Here is a 17,056-nt window from a genome sequence, read left to right on the forward strand (position 1 = left end):
CTGTGGTACTTCATCACACACCCCTTGCAGGTACCCATGCTGTGTTTGTGCCATGCAAACCAGCGTGAATAGATCTGAGTTCTATGCAGCTCCTAAAGGAGATATGTCAACACAAGTCTCAGCCATGTCTCTATCAGCCAGATCAAGTCTGTGATAATATACTTGTAGAGGTATAGATGCCAAGGAGTCAATTTGTTGTTTTACAAAGCCAGTAAGTCTGTTAAAGGATTAAGGGCTGAAAGCCAAAAGGAGGAGACTGACCACAGGGCCCAGGATGAAAGGGAGAAGGGTGGTAGGCCAAGGGGAAACAGCAAAGCAATTTTTAAGCCAACCTTCTTCTTGTTCTCACTGTTTCTTTTGCTATTTTAATCTCTCTCTGATCTTGGCTATACTCTCTCTAACTACCACAGTGTGGTTAGTATAAAAACAGCATTCCTCCTTGAGGGTAGCACATAGTCCCTTGCTGAAGGAAAGCCAGATCCAGCCCTCTGTGTTTTAGGGGGACCACTTAAGACAGCAAAATGAGGGATTTTTTTTCCAGAATAGTGATGTCAATCTCTAGCTGTTTGATGTCCTTGTCAATGACCCCTCAAAGTTCCAGTAGTAGAAGTCCTGAGGCTGGCATCAGAATTAGAACTTTCAACATCAGACACCATGGGTGGCCTCTTTTTATCTGGAAAGGAAAAAAGAAGGGAATTCTCAGGGAGATATCTCTTCCCTGGAACTGTCATCATGATCTAAGGCATTTTTTCATTATCTATTTGTTTAATCAGGCATTCAGGGAGCCATCCAGCTCCTCCTTCTTTTGTGTCAATAATACAAGCAGAGCCCCTGCCCCAGATAAGGACAGGGTCAGGGCCATTCCATCTAGATTTAAAGGTGTCTCACCACATAACTGTGGCATAATTTTTATTGGTCTCAGGATGCCAGAGGGGATCAGCAGCAGACTTGCCATAAGCATCCAGATTTAGAAAATTGAGAACAAATAAGGCATGATGAAGAATATTTCTAGGGGACCCCTTTTGGGTGGATAACTTCCCCTTTTAAAATTTATGTAAAGTGTTCTTGATAGTCTGGTGGGCACGTTCAACAATGCCTTGCCCTTGAGGATTATAAAGGATGCCAGTAATATGTCTGATTTGTAATTGTTGGCAAAACTCTTGAAATTTTTTTCCAGTGTAGCCGGGACCATTGTCAGTCTTAATGATCTTAGGCTTACCCATGACAGAGAGACAATTTAAAATGTGGGCTATAATATTTTTTGAAGCCTCTCCAGTATGTAAGCTAGCAAAAATAAATCCACTAAATGTGTCTATAGTCACATGAAGATATTTAGGACTACTAAATTCAGGAATGTGTGTGACATCCATTTGCCATATTTCATTTGGGACCAAACCTCTAGGGTTAACACCCAGATGGGGGGTGGGAAAAGTGTGACACAGGCTGGGCATTGTTTAACACTCTGGCATGCCTGTTCACGAGTAATCTTAAAAAGCAGGTGAAGGGTCTGAGCATTTAAATGATGTAAAACATGACTCTTCTGGGCCTGTTCTATAGAACCTAACAACACTGGAAAGGCCAAGTGGGTGGCGGCATCTGCACAGGCATTTCCTCTAGAGAGGGGACCAGGCAGATCAGAATGAGCACAGAGGTGTCCAACAAAAAAGGGGTGGAATCTATAGGCAATCAGCTTTTGGAGCTGAGAAAAAAGAGGGGCAGGATTTTTGGAGGGTCTAATGTATAGGACCGTTTCAAGAATGGGAACAGAATGAGCAATATAGGCACTGTCAGTATACAAATTAAGAGGGCAATCTTTTAGTAACTGAAAAATCTTTATTACTGAAAAAAGTTCTACAAGTTGGGCTGATTTAAAGGGGGAACAAATAGGGGTAACCTGTCCATTTATAAGGTAAGCTGCTGTTCCATTAGAGGAGCCATCAGTAAACACCAAACAAACATTTGATATTGGTTGAGAAGAGTAAACTTTGGGAAGATAAAGGGATGAATTTTAGCAAATTGAAGCAACTTATCAGCAGGGTAATGATCATCAATTATTCCCAAAAAGGAAGAACAAGCTATGGGCCACTCATCTGTGGTCTGCATAAGCCAGTCTAGTTGATTTTTAGCATATGGCATAATTATCTTATCAAGATCTTTTCCAAAAAACTGGTGACTCTGTTCCCATCCTAAAAGAATAAGCTTAGCAACCAGGGAAGTATAAGGGATCAGTACCTTATGGGGAGAAGCTGAAAGGTGGACCCAGAGAAGAGGGCCATGCTGCCAAAACACTCCTGTAGGTGTATGAGAGGTAGAACAGATAACAAACAGGAGTGGTGTTTCATAAGAAATAAAGGAAACTCCCTGTTCTTGGATGGTGTTTTCTACCAACCACAAGGTGCATGTGGCTGTAGGGGTCTAGGAACGGGGGGATGAAGAATTGGGATCACCCTTAAGGACATCAAAAAGAGGCTTAAGTTTTCCTGTTGTAACTTTAAGATAAAGTATGATCCAATTTATATCCCCTAACAATTTTTGAAAATAATTAAGTATTTTCAAATGGCCTACTTGGAGCTGGAGTTTTTGGGTAATAATTTTTTGATGGTAAAGCTCAAACCCTAAATAAAAATAAGGATCTTGTAACTGAATTTTTATCAGGGGCAATCTGGAGTCCTCTATCTGCCAGCTTCTGTGATAATTCTTGACAATAAAGTAATTGTGTACCATCAGGTCCATCCAGAAGAATGCCATCCATATAATGGACAATGTAAATAGAGTGCCATTTTTCACAAAAGGGATCAACCACTTGTGCTACAAATTTTTGACATAACGTTGGGCTGTTAGCCATGCCCTGGTGTAGGACCTACCACTGGAAACATGGCATGGGCCCTTTGAAGTTGGTTACTGGCAGGCTAAAGGCAAACTGCTGTCTATCTTCAGGGTGTAAGGAAATGGTGAAGAAGCAATCTTTAAGGTCTATTACTATCTTAAAATATCCAGCAGGAATGGCTACAGGGGTGGGCAATCCAGGTTGTAAGGCTCCCATAGTGAGCATAGTTTTATTAATCTCTCTCAAATCTTGTAACAGTCTCCACTTGACTGACTTTTTCTTAATAACAAAGATAGGTGTGTTCCAAGGGTAGGTGGTAGGTTCTATATGGCCAGCAGCAAGCTGTTCCTGTACTAACATTGTTGCTGCAGCCAGTTTTTCTGAGGTTAATAGCCATTGACTAACCCACACAACTTCATCTGATTTCCATGTAATCTTGTTTGCATGGGGTACAGGGATACCAACAGCCATTAGGGTAAATTTTCAGCACCAAGTCCCAGGCGGTTAAAATTTTCAGTCACTTTGAAAGGCTCTTTTATTCCTTGTGAGTGTTTTCCTAGCCCTTGTCCGGGTCGAAATCCCTGTTTTAGCATCTGATGAGTAACTATCTCATTAGAACTACACATCATAAGATTCAACTGGCCAAGTATGTCTCTGCCCCATAGATTAACAGGTAAATCAGGCACAACATAAGGCTGTACTGTACCAAAATTGCCTTCTTCATCTACCCATGTGAGGATCTTAGAGCTTTGTTGGGGATTAGAAGTTTGTCCAATGCCTTTTAAATGTGTTAATGAGGCTGCCAGTCCATAATTTGTTACTGCCATTTTAAGTCTTTCAGTTGATGGAACCCTAGCTTGCAATACTGTTGACTTTTTATTTCATCTTTCTCAATTTCTGACTCTCCTGATGCTTTGTTTTCATTATCAGAGGCCTCACTGTCTGAAGGAGTTTTATCCTTATTGTCTTCCCCAGCAGGGGAGTCATACTCATTATCTTCCCCAGAAGGAGAGTCATTTCCCTTTTTATGGGGTGAGGCAGTGTTTTTATTTATGCTATTGGAAGAGACAGCAGGTTTGCTTCTGGTAACAGGGGAGGCCAGTACAGGTTTTTGAGATTTTGGTTTAGATTTATTCTTAGAGATAGCAGGCATTGGGGAGAGGAAAGTTAATTCTAAATCAAGAGCTCGCAGTTCTTTTACTAACTGCAAATGTTCCCATTTTTCCTCCATTAACTTTCTAAGAGAAGCCATTTTTTGTGAAAGTTGGCCTTTAGCCTTGGTGGTATGATCATTAATGTCGGCCAAGTCGAGGACTGGCGCACAAAATGGAGCAGCGATAGTATATGGAGGTGGTCCTGGCATGAATGAGCACAGGGGCAGAAAGTCAGAATTATGGTATTTAGCTGCCTCCTCCTCTAGGGACAATGTCTCTGCAGGAGAAAGGTTATTGTCAGGCCCATTCTTGGCCAGGGATTTTAAGGTTGCAAGGGAGGGGTAAATGTTAGCAGGAAGGGTTTTTGCAGTTACTGGCTCAGCTGCATCAGCCTCAAGGGGAGCACTGGGGATGTCTGGGTCAGGCATGGGAATAGAAACAGACTTACACACAGAGGGTGGTCTAGAGTATTGCTGTAAGACCCTTTCTCCTTCTTTCACTAACTCTCGAATATCTGGAAATTGTTTATAGACTTGAAGTATATATTTCACCAGGTTCCAATAGGAAAAAGCCTGAATAGGGACTTTCTCAGGATCAAAGATTTCATAAAAATCTTTTAAGCAATTTCCAACCCTAGCCCAACTTTTATCATCAATAGTTCCCTCGTGGGGAAGCCATGGACAAATATCACCAATGAATTAAAAAAATCTTTTAAGATCCTTTTTCTTAACCCTTACTCCTTGTGCCGTGAGGCTCTCTTTGAGACCCTGTAAGAACAAATCATGTTTGCTCAATGCTTGTCCCATAACTGCGTTGCTTTTTCTTACCTTCACGAGATCAATCTAACAGGCAGGCTACTCTGTGATGATCACAATGCAGATCTTCTCTCTTCTCTCTGGAGAAGCGTCAATCCTATGCTTGCAGGACGTCCCTGTATAAGCAATGTTCAATCGGACCCTGACCCAAAGGGCCACATGTCAAGATGCCCTGGCAGTGGGGATTTGATGAGACCCTAGGGAAGGGGGTGAAAGAATGAAAAGACAAGAGACACAAGGAAGAAGCAGCAGTCTGAATGTCTGATCTAGTGCTTAAATTTTATTGTTCAGGCTGCCATTATAAAGGCAAGCAGGCAGGAGGGTCATCTGACAGTCAGAGTCTGGGGTCATCCCATAATTGCAGAGTTCTCTAAGCCCACAAGAATTCCTACCCCAAATTACTTATCTAAATATTTTTTTTCACAAGCAAGAAGGCAATTAAAACATTTCTCAGCTTGAGTTGCTTATCTGATTAATATTTTCTCCCAGGCAGAAGGGCAATAAATAAAGTATTCCTTAACTAAGGCTGTTTACTTAACTGACATTTGCTCTCAGGCAGATGGGGGTCTTGGCTCCCAGCAGTTCTGAGCACAGTGCAGGAGGACATCTTAGGTTGCAGAGTCAGGGGACCTCTCTACACAGGTGTCTGCAGCCAGGCTGCATCTGCCTTCTTGTGCATGACATTTTCTGCCTGTCCCTTTTCACCAAAATAATCTGGGTCTCCATTTCTTTGTTTATGGGTCCCCCGAAGCTGCCTTTCAGGATGCCCTTTCAAACCCTACCTCTCATTTTTACTATCCCACAGAGAGTCAGGGTGTGGGGACAGGCTATCTGTCCTGCTTCTCTGAGCTGTCTCAACGTCTCAAGGCTTGGTAGCTTTAGTGGCCAGATATGTTTAACCAGTTAATGTCCTCCCTGCCAACCTTCACTCTAACTCACCCCCTTTCTAGGTCTAGGGTTGTTATCTCTGGCTTTCCTTTTTTTTTCAGAAAAGCCTCTATCCTAGAGCAGTGCTTTAGGTGGAGGTAGGAGTCTCAGGCCTGTTAGAAAATTACCCAAGTCATTAGATCCCTTCAATGGTTTGGGAGGCTCCACCATCATTTTATGCAATCTACCTCACTGAAAGCCCCAAAGAGACAAAGAGCCTAGACAGTGTCTTGTATCAGGGTCAAAGTGAGTAAAAAGACTATAGTATGCTGTAGTCCAAAGGGTGTCTAAAACAGGACAGGCTTCCAGGGAACCATCTAGGCATGCCTCCTGAATCTGATGCCTGATACACAAACAGGCAGCAGAGTCAGAGCTTCTCTTGACTAGCTTACCTCCCTAAACATCTATGGAGATTAGACAGGATGAAGGCTCAAAAGACAACTGACCATCTTGGCTATGTCCAGCAATTGCTGGAAAAATAGTCATGGTTCTGGAAATGACAGATGGACAGTCACAAATTTCAGAAATGTGAAAGACCAGAGTTTCTCTCTGTCTATGTCTCTGTCTAACTCTGTCTCTCTCTCTCACTGTCTCACTCTGTGTGTGTGTGTGTGGATGTTTGACTGTGTATGTATTTCTAAGTATCTATTTGCTGTGTGTCTTCTAGTGAGAAAACTAGGCCCCTGATGGTGCTGAAGCAGGTCCAGTTTGTGACCTGGGTGTATTGTTTCTTATGGTGTTGAGCTCAGCATTATCTGGGAAGGCCAAGTTTGGAAGTAGGAGAACACCTTAAGGCTATATGTTTGCCTAGGTCATATCTCAGGTGGGCAGAAGGTGTAGAAAGGCCCAAAGGGGGCAGCAGGGGAATTGTTCCTGATGATACTTCTGTCTTGTTGGATGGATGAGACAATTGTTTAGCAATACATAATATGAAAGGTGGCAGGACCCATCTGTTTTTAGTATTGTGGGACTTGACCCTCTAATAACTCAGAGCAGGCCTGCCTGGATAGAGAGAGCTCTCTTGGTTGTATCAAATCAGATGCCTTCAGGAAGCTTAGTAGAAAAAGAGAAGTGAAAAGCAATGGCAGGTTTCTATCCTGGAGGTTGTTAGAGTGGTCTTCTTCCACCAGCTATGACTTAAGTTCTCAAAAGTGCAGGGGTGGACATCTGGAGACTCTCAGTGCTCATGAAAAGAAGCTTGCTGGTGGATAATGAAAAGCATTTCACAAATGACAATGTTATTCATCATCTGGAAAACACAGAGTTGCTTCTGCCCTAGAAAATGTAGCTGGATGTGTATATATTTGTGAACCAAAAGGAGATAGTATCAGGTTTGTTAGTAGGTAGGTAGATATGTAGTTATGTAGGTAAGTATGATAGATAGATAGATAGATAGATAGATAGATAGAAAGATAGATAGATAGATAGAAACATTGTTCAGAGGTGTGTATTAGTTAGGCAGCTAGAAAGAAAAAAGATAGATAGATAGATAGATAGATAGATAGATAGATAGATAGATACATACATACATACATACATACATACATATATAGACACATAGAAACATAGATACATAGAAACATAGATATATAGAAACATAGATACATAGATACATAGTTACATAGGTAGGTGGATAGCCAGCCAGTTTTTATCAAGTGGTATTGAGCACTTGGAGAAAAAATTTGAAGGCACATTGAGAATTTCCACGGGGCACCCTCAGAGGACCTTGGTATGAATTGGTCTAGGAAAAGGTGGTGAGGGGAGCAGATATGCTGCAGGGATTCTGGTGGGACAAGTGATAAATGCTCATTGTGCTTTGTGTCTAGGTGCCTATCATTCTGGGTCCACTTTAATCCTTTCAGAGAGCTCTGAGTTACATGGGTGCCTAGTCCCTGCCTATGTAGGTAGGTGGGTGTGTGCTAGGATACAGAAAGAAGGATTCATGGTAAGAATGACTTGGGGACTTTGGAGGAAGGAAAGAGAGCAAAGTGTCCCCTGAGTGCTGCATGGTGGTTGGTGAAGGGCTAGGGTGTGGTGGAGGTGGGATGGAGCATTAGAGAGAAGAGAGAGATTGTGAGAAAGTTGTAATTAGCTCATAGTGGTTGCCTGGTTTCTTGGTCAGTTGCCTAGAGATGCTTACTTAATAGGTTCTTAGAATTGGGGGCCTGAGGCCAGGGTCTGGTTGTCAAGGGGGCAGGTTGGGATTGAATATTCATTCTTACTTTTGATATGTCATTGTCATCAGCTCAGGGTGCTAGGGGGCCTGCAGACAAGATTGTGGAAGTGGGTGGGCAGCCCCTCTGGGCCTCTGGGGTGTACAGATGACTGGATAACTTTGTGAAGCAGCAACTGCTAGAACTCATATTTAAAGGTACCTGAAATACCAACATGTTTGCCTGGGTAAGAAGACAAAGGTTTTCAGGGGACCCTTTTTTCATTTTTCACTGCACTTTGGGCTTATGCAAGGGAAACTGAAGACCTCAGAAACACACAGAGCTCCCCATCTAATGATCTGTTTCTAGTGCAGAGCCTCCTGCTGCTATGTGGAAAGCCAGTGTTGGGATTAGTATCCATCTAGAAGGTTGGTTCCCCATCCCCACCCTGTGTGGCCTCTGTTCAATTTCCCTTGTTCCCTGAACTCTCTGACTCCACCACCTGGTACCCTACCAGCCAAAGATCATCCTGGGAGGGCCTTCTTGGCTATGTGCTTTGATCTAACAATTTGAGAGAGTGTGCTCAGAAACTGTGGAGTTTGAATCCCCAAGAAGAGATCTGTCTGTCAGTATTAGGGAACTCCCTGGTGGGGGCAGGGTCAGACATCCAAATGCTGGATCAATCTCTGGGACAGTCCCAGTTCCAGTGTCCTTTCTGGGCACTGGGTGGGAGGGATGTTTGATTCTGAGGCATCACACTTAGGGTCCAGATTGGCAGGGGGTTTTGTTAGGGCTTCAACAGGATCCTTTGCAAGTTCCTGCTCACACCTCTTAGTGCTTGTTGCCCTCCTGCTGGACCCTTCAGTGGCTGGCAGATGCCCTGAGGTTGAGGAGGGCCTGTGATGGGTGACCTTTCCATCTCTGCCATGCACATTCTCATTTTCCCTGACACTTATGCATCCACAGCCATATTTCTGAATCTTATAGGCAGACAAGAGCAGGCATACACAGAGGTGTAAGAGCATTTTCCCTTTGTGAGCTTATGTACACACACACATACACACACACACACACACACACACACACACACAAACACACAGACATACCCCCTTCCCAACAATATACAAAAACATAGTTTAGGCCTCCACAGTGTCCTGCATAGACACCATCTCTGGCCAGTGTAAGGCCCAGTGGTTGGCCATGTTGTTGGCAGCTGGTGGAAGCTGGTTGGCTTTTTTTTTTGTCTCAGATAGGGCAGAAGGAAAGTGACCATGCAGCCTGGCATTTGGCATTCTTGGTGCTCTACTGACAACAAGCCAAATTGTTTTGAGGATTTCACATGCACATCTCTGCACCTCTCTAAACATGGCTGCAGAACAGCTTGGGACCCACTCTATTCTGGCTGCAAAGGCAGGACTAGAGGCTACTTAGGGATTCTTGGTCCAGGAGAGGCCTGTGAGCCAGAAGGATCCAGCTGACCATAAGACAGGGCCTGCAACACCAGGTTTGGCTAGCCTGACTTGGGAAGCTCATCCTCCCAGGTTCTGAGTGCATTACATGAGGACATCTTTGGTCCCTCAGAGTCATGAGACCTCTCAACACAGGCATCTGCAGCCAGACTGCATCTGGCTTCTCGTGGGTGACTTGTCCTGCCAATTCCTGTTGATTAGAATGATACTGGTTCCCCTTGCTTTTCTTTGAGGCTGTCCAGAAGCTACCTTTCAGGATGACCTTCCTACCCCAACTCCTCTTGTTACTAACACACAGCGAGTCAGGGTGTGAGGACAGCATACTCTGCTTCTCTGAGCTGTCTCAACAACTCAGGGCTTAGTAGCTTTTGTAGACAGATACCTTTAAGCAGTTCATGTTCTCCCTGCCAACCCCAGCCCCATCTAGTATACTTCCTAGGTCTTGGGTTGTTATTTCTGGCTTTCCTTTATTTTTAAGAAAAAGCTCTATCCTGGAACTATGCTTCAGGTTACCTTAGGGGTCCCAGGAATGTCACAAAATCACCTAAGTACTCAGAACCCTTCAATGGTCTTGGTGGCTCTAACATTATCCTATGCAAACAACCTCATGGTGTGCCCCAAGGGGGAGAGGAGCATAGGCAGTGTCCTGGCTAAGGGGCAAAGTGAGTAGAAACAGTAATTAGAAACTGAGTATGCTGTAGTCCTATGGGTGTCCCAAACAGGCCAACCTGCCAAGAAATCATCCAGACTGGATTCTTTGAATGCCTCCAGGCTCTGATGCCTGACACACAAACAGGCAGCATAGTCTGGGCTTCTTCTGACTAGCTTACCTTTCCTAACATCAAGAAAGGTGAGCCAGCATGAATGCACAAAAGACTCCTGGTCTTCTCCAACATATCTAGAGATTTCTGGAAGAATAGACATGTTATGGAATTAACAGATAAACAGTCTCAGATCACAGAAAACTGAGAGTTCAGAGTTTCTCTGTGTCTCTGTGTCTCTCTGTCTCTGTATCTCTCTCTCTCTCTCTCTCTCTCTCTCTCTCTTAGATTGTATGTGTTTGTGTGTGTGTGTGTGTGTGTGTGTGTGTGTGTGTGTGTGTGTATTTCTGTGTTTCTATGTATCTATTTGGTGTATGTCCTCTAGTGAAAAAACTAGGCCTCTGATGTCCCAGAAGTAAGTCCAGTTTGTGACCTCTGTGTATCATTTGTTATGGTGTCGAGCTCAGCATTTTCTGGGAAGGCCAAGTTTGATTTAGAGGAAACTCTTAACACAGTATGTGTGACCAGTCAGTAGCTTGAGTGGGCACACAGTGTATAATGGCCTCAGGTGGACCCCAGAGGATTTGTTCCTTATGTCTGTCTTGGTGGATGGATGAGACAATTGCTTAGGATTAAATAATATTGAGGGGGCAGGACCCTATTTTCCATGGGGTTGCAGGCCTTGTACCTCTGAGAAGTTAGAGCAGGCCTACCTGGATAGAAAGAGCTCTCTTGGTTGTATCAGAGCAGATGCCTCCAGGAAGCTTGGTAGAGAGGGAGAAGTGGAAAACAATGGCAGACTTCTCTCCTGGGTTGTTAGAGGGGTCTTCTTCCAACAGCTGTGACCTAAGCTTTCAGCAGCACAGAGATGAACCTCAAGAGACTCTCAGTGCTTATGAAAAGAAGTCTTGCTGATGGATAATGAAAAGTATTTCACAAATATCCATGCCATTCTTTATCTAGTAAGCAGAGAGGTGCTTCTGCCCTAGAAAATGTATGTCAAAGTGTATATATTAGTTTACCAAATGCTGAACCATTCAGTGGCTGGCAGGTACTCTGCCATTTAGGAGTGCTTGTGAGGAGCGACTTTTCCATCTCCACCATGCACAACCTCCTCTTCTCTGACACTCACGCATCCACATCCATATTCCCAAACCCTATAGGCAGGAGAGAGCCGGCAGACACAGAGGTACAGGAGCATGTTCCTTTGTGGGCTTGCATACACGTACACACAAACATATACATACAAACACACTCCCTTCCCAACAACATACAAAAACATAGTTTAGGCCTCCCCCAGTGTCCTGCACCTTTGGCCAATAGAAGCTCCAGTACCTAGTGATGTGGTTGGAAACTGGTAGCAGCTGGTAGCGCCCATACAACCGGGCAATTATTGGAAATATTTTGAGTATTCCACCTGTATGTCCCTGCACCTCTCTCAACATGGTGGTAGACCTGCTTGGGAGCCACTCTTTTCTGGATGCACAGGTGGAACTAGGGGCTCCTAAGGGCTTCTAGGCCCAGGAGAGGCCTGTGAGTGAGCAGGATCCAGCTGGCCAGAGGACAGGGCCTGTGACACAGGGTTTGGCTAGCCTGACTTGGAAAGCACAGCCTCCCAGGACCTGAGCACAGTGCAGGAGGACATCTTAGGTTTTACAGAGTCTCAGGACCTCTCTACACAGGCATCTACAGCCAGGCTGCATCTGAGTTCTTGTGGGTGACTTGTCTTTTTCATCCCTGTTCATTAGAGTGATAAGGTTCTCCCTTGCTTTTTTTTTGAGGCTGCCCAGCAGCTGCCTTACAGAATGCCCTCCCTACCCCCACCTCCCTCCTTACTAACCCATAGAGAGTCAGGGTGTGGGGACAGCCTATCCTGTTTCTCTGAGCTGTCTCTACCTCTCAGTGCTAGGTAGTTTTTGTGGCCAGATATTTTTAAGCAGTTAATATCCTCCTTGCCAACCCCAGCCCCACCTTGGCCCCTTCGTAGGTTTAAAATTGTTATCTCTGGCTTTGCTTTTTTTTTTTTTTAATGAAAAGGCACTCTTCTGGAAGTGGGTTTCAGGTGGAAGTAAGAGTCCCACGCCTGTCAGAAAATCACCCAAGCCCACAGAATCCTTAAATGCATTGGGAGTCTCCCCCATCATCCTATGCGATCAATTTCATGGTGTGCCCCAAGGGGGCAAGTATCCTAGGCAGTGTCTTGGTACAGGGTCAAAGTGAGTAGAAACAACCAGAGTATGTTGTAATCCCAAGGGTGTCTAAAACAGGCCAGGCTGCCAGAGACCTATCCAGGCCAGGTTCTTTGAAACCTTCTGGCTCTGATTCCTGACACACAATCAGGCAGCAGAGTCTGGGCTTCTTTTGACCCTGCAGAGCCTCCTGCTGCCAGGTGGGATATCAGTGGTCAGCGTAAGGCCAAGTTGAGCCTCTAGATCTAACTCTGTAGACCCAGCTGTTTTTAAGTCACATATATCTGCCCCACTGTGTCTTGTATGTGTTGTTATTAAAGATTGTTGCTATAAGTTGCCTGGTTTATGTCATTTGCTCAACTTATGTGCACTCATCAGTAGACTGTGCCAATTACTGTACAACTGCAGCCACAAAGAGCTATAAACCACTGTGTGGGTCCAGTGAATTGAACATAGTTCAGAATGAAGAGCAGCCAGTACTCTTAACTGTTTAGCTATCTGTACCGCTTCTTGGGGGCTTTCTTATTTGGGATAAGAAGCATTAGATATTTTAAAGAGATACCTTGCAATAATTTGTTAACAAGTCTACACTGAAAAAACTATAATTTACTAAAATCTTGACTAATATCTTGGCACCCAAATTAGTTATATCTTGATTAAGAATCCCATGTCTGTCACACATGTTACAGAAACTGAGCTAAATGCTTACAGGGGAGAAGCATTGTGAAATTAGCCATGACCTTAAGGAGTATTTTATTGAATATTTGGTCAGGAAAGAAGCCAAAATTGTAAATGCCTCTTCAAGCAGACTCAGAAAATATCCTTCTACTTTTTAGTTGTCAATATGATAACTGTGGGGAAAATGGGACATTTAAATATCACTAGTACAGGGCATAGAAACCATCTTTTCATCAGAACCTCCAGCTCAAAAAGCTTCTAAGACTGTGTCATATGATACCAGTAAACTGGTGCAGCAAGTTCCTTTATATGTGGATGAGAAGAGTGCTTCAAACTCTTATATACCACCTTGACAGATGTCCTCTAATGATGCCTCAAAGCAGATTGTTTTTGTTTACTCTGAACATTGTGTTATAGCCTTACTTATGTTAATGTCCCTGGTTTTTGATGTTTTGTTAAATATTCTGATTGCTAAAAAAATTAAATTTCGTGGTCCTAGTGATATACATGTTTCTGGTTTCTAGCATATTACCATGATGTACTTAATCTTTCAATACAATAATATTCCCACTAGACAGTGTGTAACTTTAATTTTTCAAAGCCTATTTTCATGACTTTTCATAACTTCTATTCTAGCCCACCACACACCAAAAATATTGGAAAAGAAAGGACATGGAGGAAGTAGACCTCATGATGTCATACTCATGATGTCATACCCATGATGTCACACTCAAAAAATAAATAATAATAATAATATTGATAATGATAAATAGAGTGAACCCCAACTTGTAGCTAATGGAGTATACTATACAATACTGATTACTTTTACATTTCAGAAAAAATTTACTATCTGAAAAAATATAGTTTCCATGAACAAATTTAATGTTTCATTTATTACTATTAGGTAATATAATATGTAATATATACTACTATAATATATTAATATTAATATATAAGATATTAATATGTAATAATAGTAGTACATAATATAATATAACATAATAAGATAAATTTATATATTCTCATTTATTTTAGATATTTTATTAATATTTTATTTACAATTCATTTATATTTCAGGAGAAAAATAATCTAAAAACGGAAAATGGCAATGAAGAAATTCAATATATCTTATTTTATTATTGGATAATACAATATATATAATATATTATAAAATATATTAATATAATTATATAATATGTAAATATATAATAATATAAAATATAATTCAATGTTATGAAATAGGATATGTTTAATACATCATTTTTACTATTGGATTTTTTAATTACATTACATTTAAATTTACATTTCAGAAACATTAGAATCTGAAAATTTACAATTGCCATGAAAATTTTTATTTTTGTTATTTGATAATATAATATATATAATATGTTTTAATAATATATTAATATTAATATATAATATATTAATATATAATAATATATGTTATCATGCAATGTAATATAATAGGATAAATATATGCTTATTTATTATTGGATATTTTATTGATATTTCATTGACAATTTTTTACAAAAATATTTATAATCTGAAACTTCATTATTGCCATGAACAAATTATATAATATCACATATATTATATTATATATAGCATATATTATATATGTTATATAATATATATTATATATATAATCTAGACTCTACAAAAGTACATTAAAATACAAGTCCTTCAAGCCAACATCACAAAGCACAGCATGTTCATGTTTCAATATGTATGCATCATCCATCAATGTCTGCTTTTAAGTTAGAGCAATTTCCTTTCATTCTCAAGTAAGCAGGATTGCAATTCTAATGCATGTCATTAAAATGGTATAAAAGCAAAATGGAGGAGGGAGATGGGAGAGTTGTTGTTTCATTTATTTTTATTTGTCTATCTTATATTTTTATCTGTATATTTTTTATTTGTTTGTATTTGTTTTCATTTTTATTTTACACACAGTGTCGTTGTGACAATAACAGATGAAAAAAATATGTGTGACACATACACAGCATGGTTGTGACAATAACATGGGAAGAGAACATGTGTGGCACACACAGCACACATGTGACAATAAAAGGTGAAAAGAGAGTGGAGTGTTCATGTGTATGTGATAGTGTAATGTAATCATGATGGAAACCATGGCATGTTCACATGTACATGATATTCTAATGTAATTACCATGATGGGAGCCATTGCATGTTCACGTGTATGTGATATTCTAATGTAATCACTATGATGAAAGTTGTGGCATGTTCATGTGTGTATGAAATTCTAATATAATCACCATGATGGAAGCTATGGCATGTTCATGTGTATGTGATATTTTAATGTAATCACCAAGATGTAAGCAGTGACATGTTAACATGTACATGATATTCTAATGTAATCATGATGGATGCCATGGCATGTTCAAATGTGCATGATATTTTAATGTAATCACTTTGATGGGAGCCATGATGTGGTCATGGGTATGTGATATTCTAATGTAATCACTGTGATGAAAGCCGTGGTGTATTCACTTGTGCATGATATTCTAATGTAATCATGTTGAAAGCCACGGCATGTTCACATGTATGTGATATTTTAATATAATCATTGTAATAAAAGTCATGGTGGATTTATGTGTATGTTATAATCCAATGTAATCATGATGGAAACCATGGCGTGTTCACGTGTGCATGATATTTTAAAGTAATTATAATGGAAGCTGTGGCATGTTTACGTGTATGTGATATTCTAATGTAATCATAATGGAAGCTCAAGTGTGCTCAAGTGATATTCTAAAATAATCATCATTAATGATAAGAATTGTCAAGGGAAGCTTTGCTTATACACTGAAGGCCTAAATTCAGCCATAGGACTAAGTCAGCCTGCAAACACAAAGTCTCAGGTCTCTGTAGAATTACACTGAAACAGATGGCTATAACATACTGTAAACAAGCAGCTTTGGTGGATAGTTGAAGGTTTTTAGGCATAGACCTTGTAAATAAGTGACCTTGGTGGATAGTACCAACTTAGATTAGGACAAGTGAATCATGGGCAGAGTCATAGTGTCCTGTCCCCTGAACCTTCACCCAGCTGTATTCCTTCTGAACACCCTGGCTCCTGTGTCATCCCCTTCCCCACATCCTGACCTTTTGTGTATATAACCCCTGTGTGAAAAAGTAAAAATTATGATTTGATCAGCCTATAGACAAGCTGTGGTTCTTTGCATTCACCCATTTCTCCCCCATTTTCTCTTAGGCGATTTCCCTAGACCTTGTTTAATGCCCTGCAGGACAGGACATTTTGGCGCTCAGCCTTGTGGGGCTTGAATACAAGACGTTTTGCCCCCCAGCATTCATAGGCTTGAGGGGATCGCAAAAGGAAGGATGCTAGCTCCTCAGAAAAAAAGGTAGGCGTACCAAGTTTTTCCAGGAGTGTTGAGGGTGACTTCCCAGAGTGCCTGGCACTCTGATTACAGAGCACTTATTAAAGTGACTCCGAGAGGCATAGCTCTGGATTTCTCAGGAGCACCCAAGAGGACACTCCTGAGGTCCTCCTGAGAGTGGCCTTGACTCAGGACACCACAGTCTGCCCATCCATGAGACGAACCTATACTGTGGAGTATCAGAGCTGTGAGGCCTTGAGATAGGAAGGCATTGGGAGTGGGTACTTTTTCAACAGTCACTAATTTGTGCCAGACTCAAGGAGTGAGTCAACTCAGGACACAAGAAATTGGGTTAAGACATGGAACAGGTGTTTTTTAGGCAGTCACTATTCATGATGGACTCAAAGAGTGAGTCGCTAAGGACACAAGGAAATAGGGTTAAGAAAAAAGAATCTTATATTTTTGGTTGTGAGCCTAGCCTTTAATGGCTGAGCCATCTCTCCAGCCCAGAATATTATACCCAGCAAAACTCTCAATTACCATAGATGGAGAAACCAAGATATTCCATGACAAAACCAAATTTACACAATATCTTTCCACAAACCCAGCACTACAAAAAATAATAGCAGGAAAGCACCAATATAAGGAGGGCAATTATACCCCAGAAAGAGCAAGAAAGTAAGTCTTTTCCAACAAACTCAAAAGAAGATAAACACACA

Source organism: Arvicanthis niloticus, unplaced genomic scaffold, assembly GCF_011762505.2.
Source record: "Arvicanthis niloticus isolate mArvNil1 unplaced genomic scaffold, mArvNil1.pat.X pat_scaffold_421_arrow_ctg1, whole genome shotgun sequence".
Taxonomy (NCBI): domain Eukaryota; kingdom Metazoa; phylum Chordata; class Mammalia; order Rodentia; family Muridae; genus Arvicanthis; species Arvicanthis niloticus.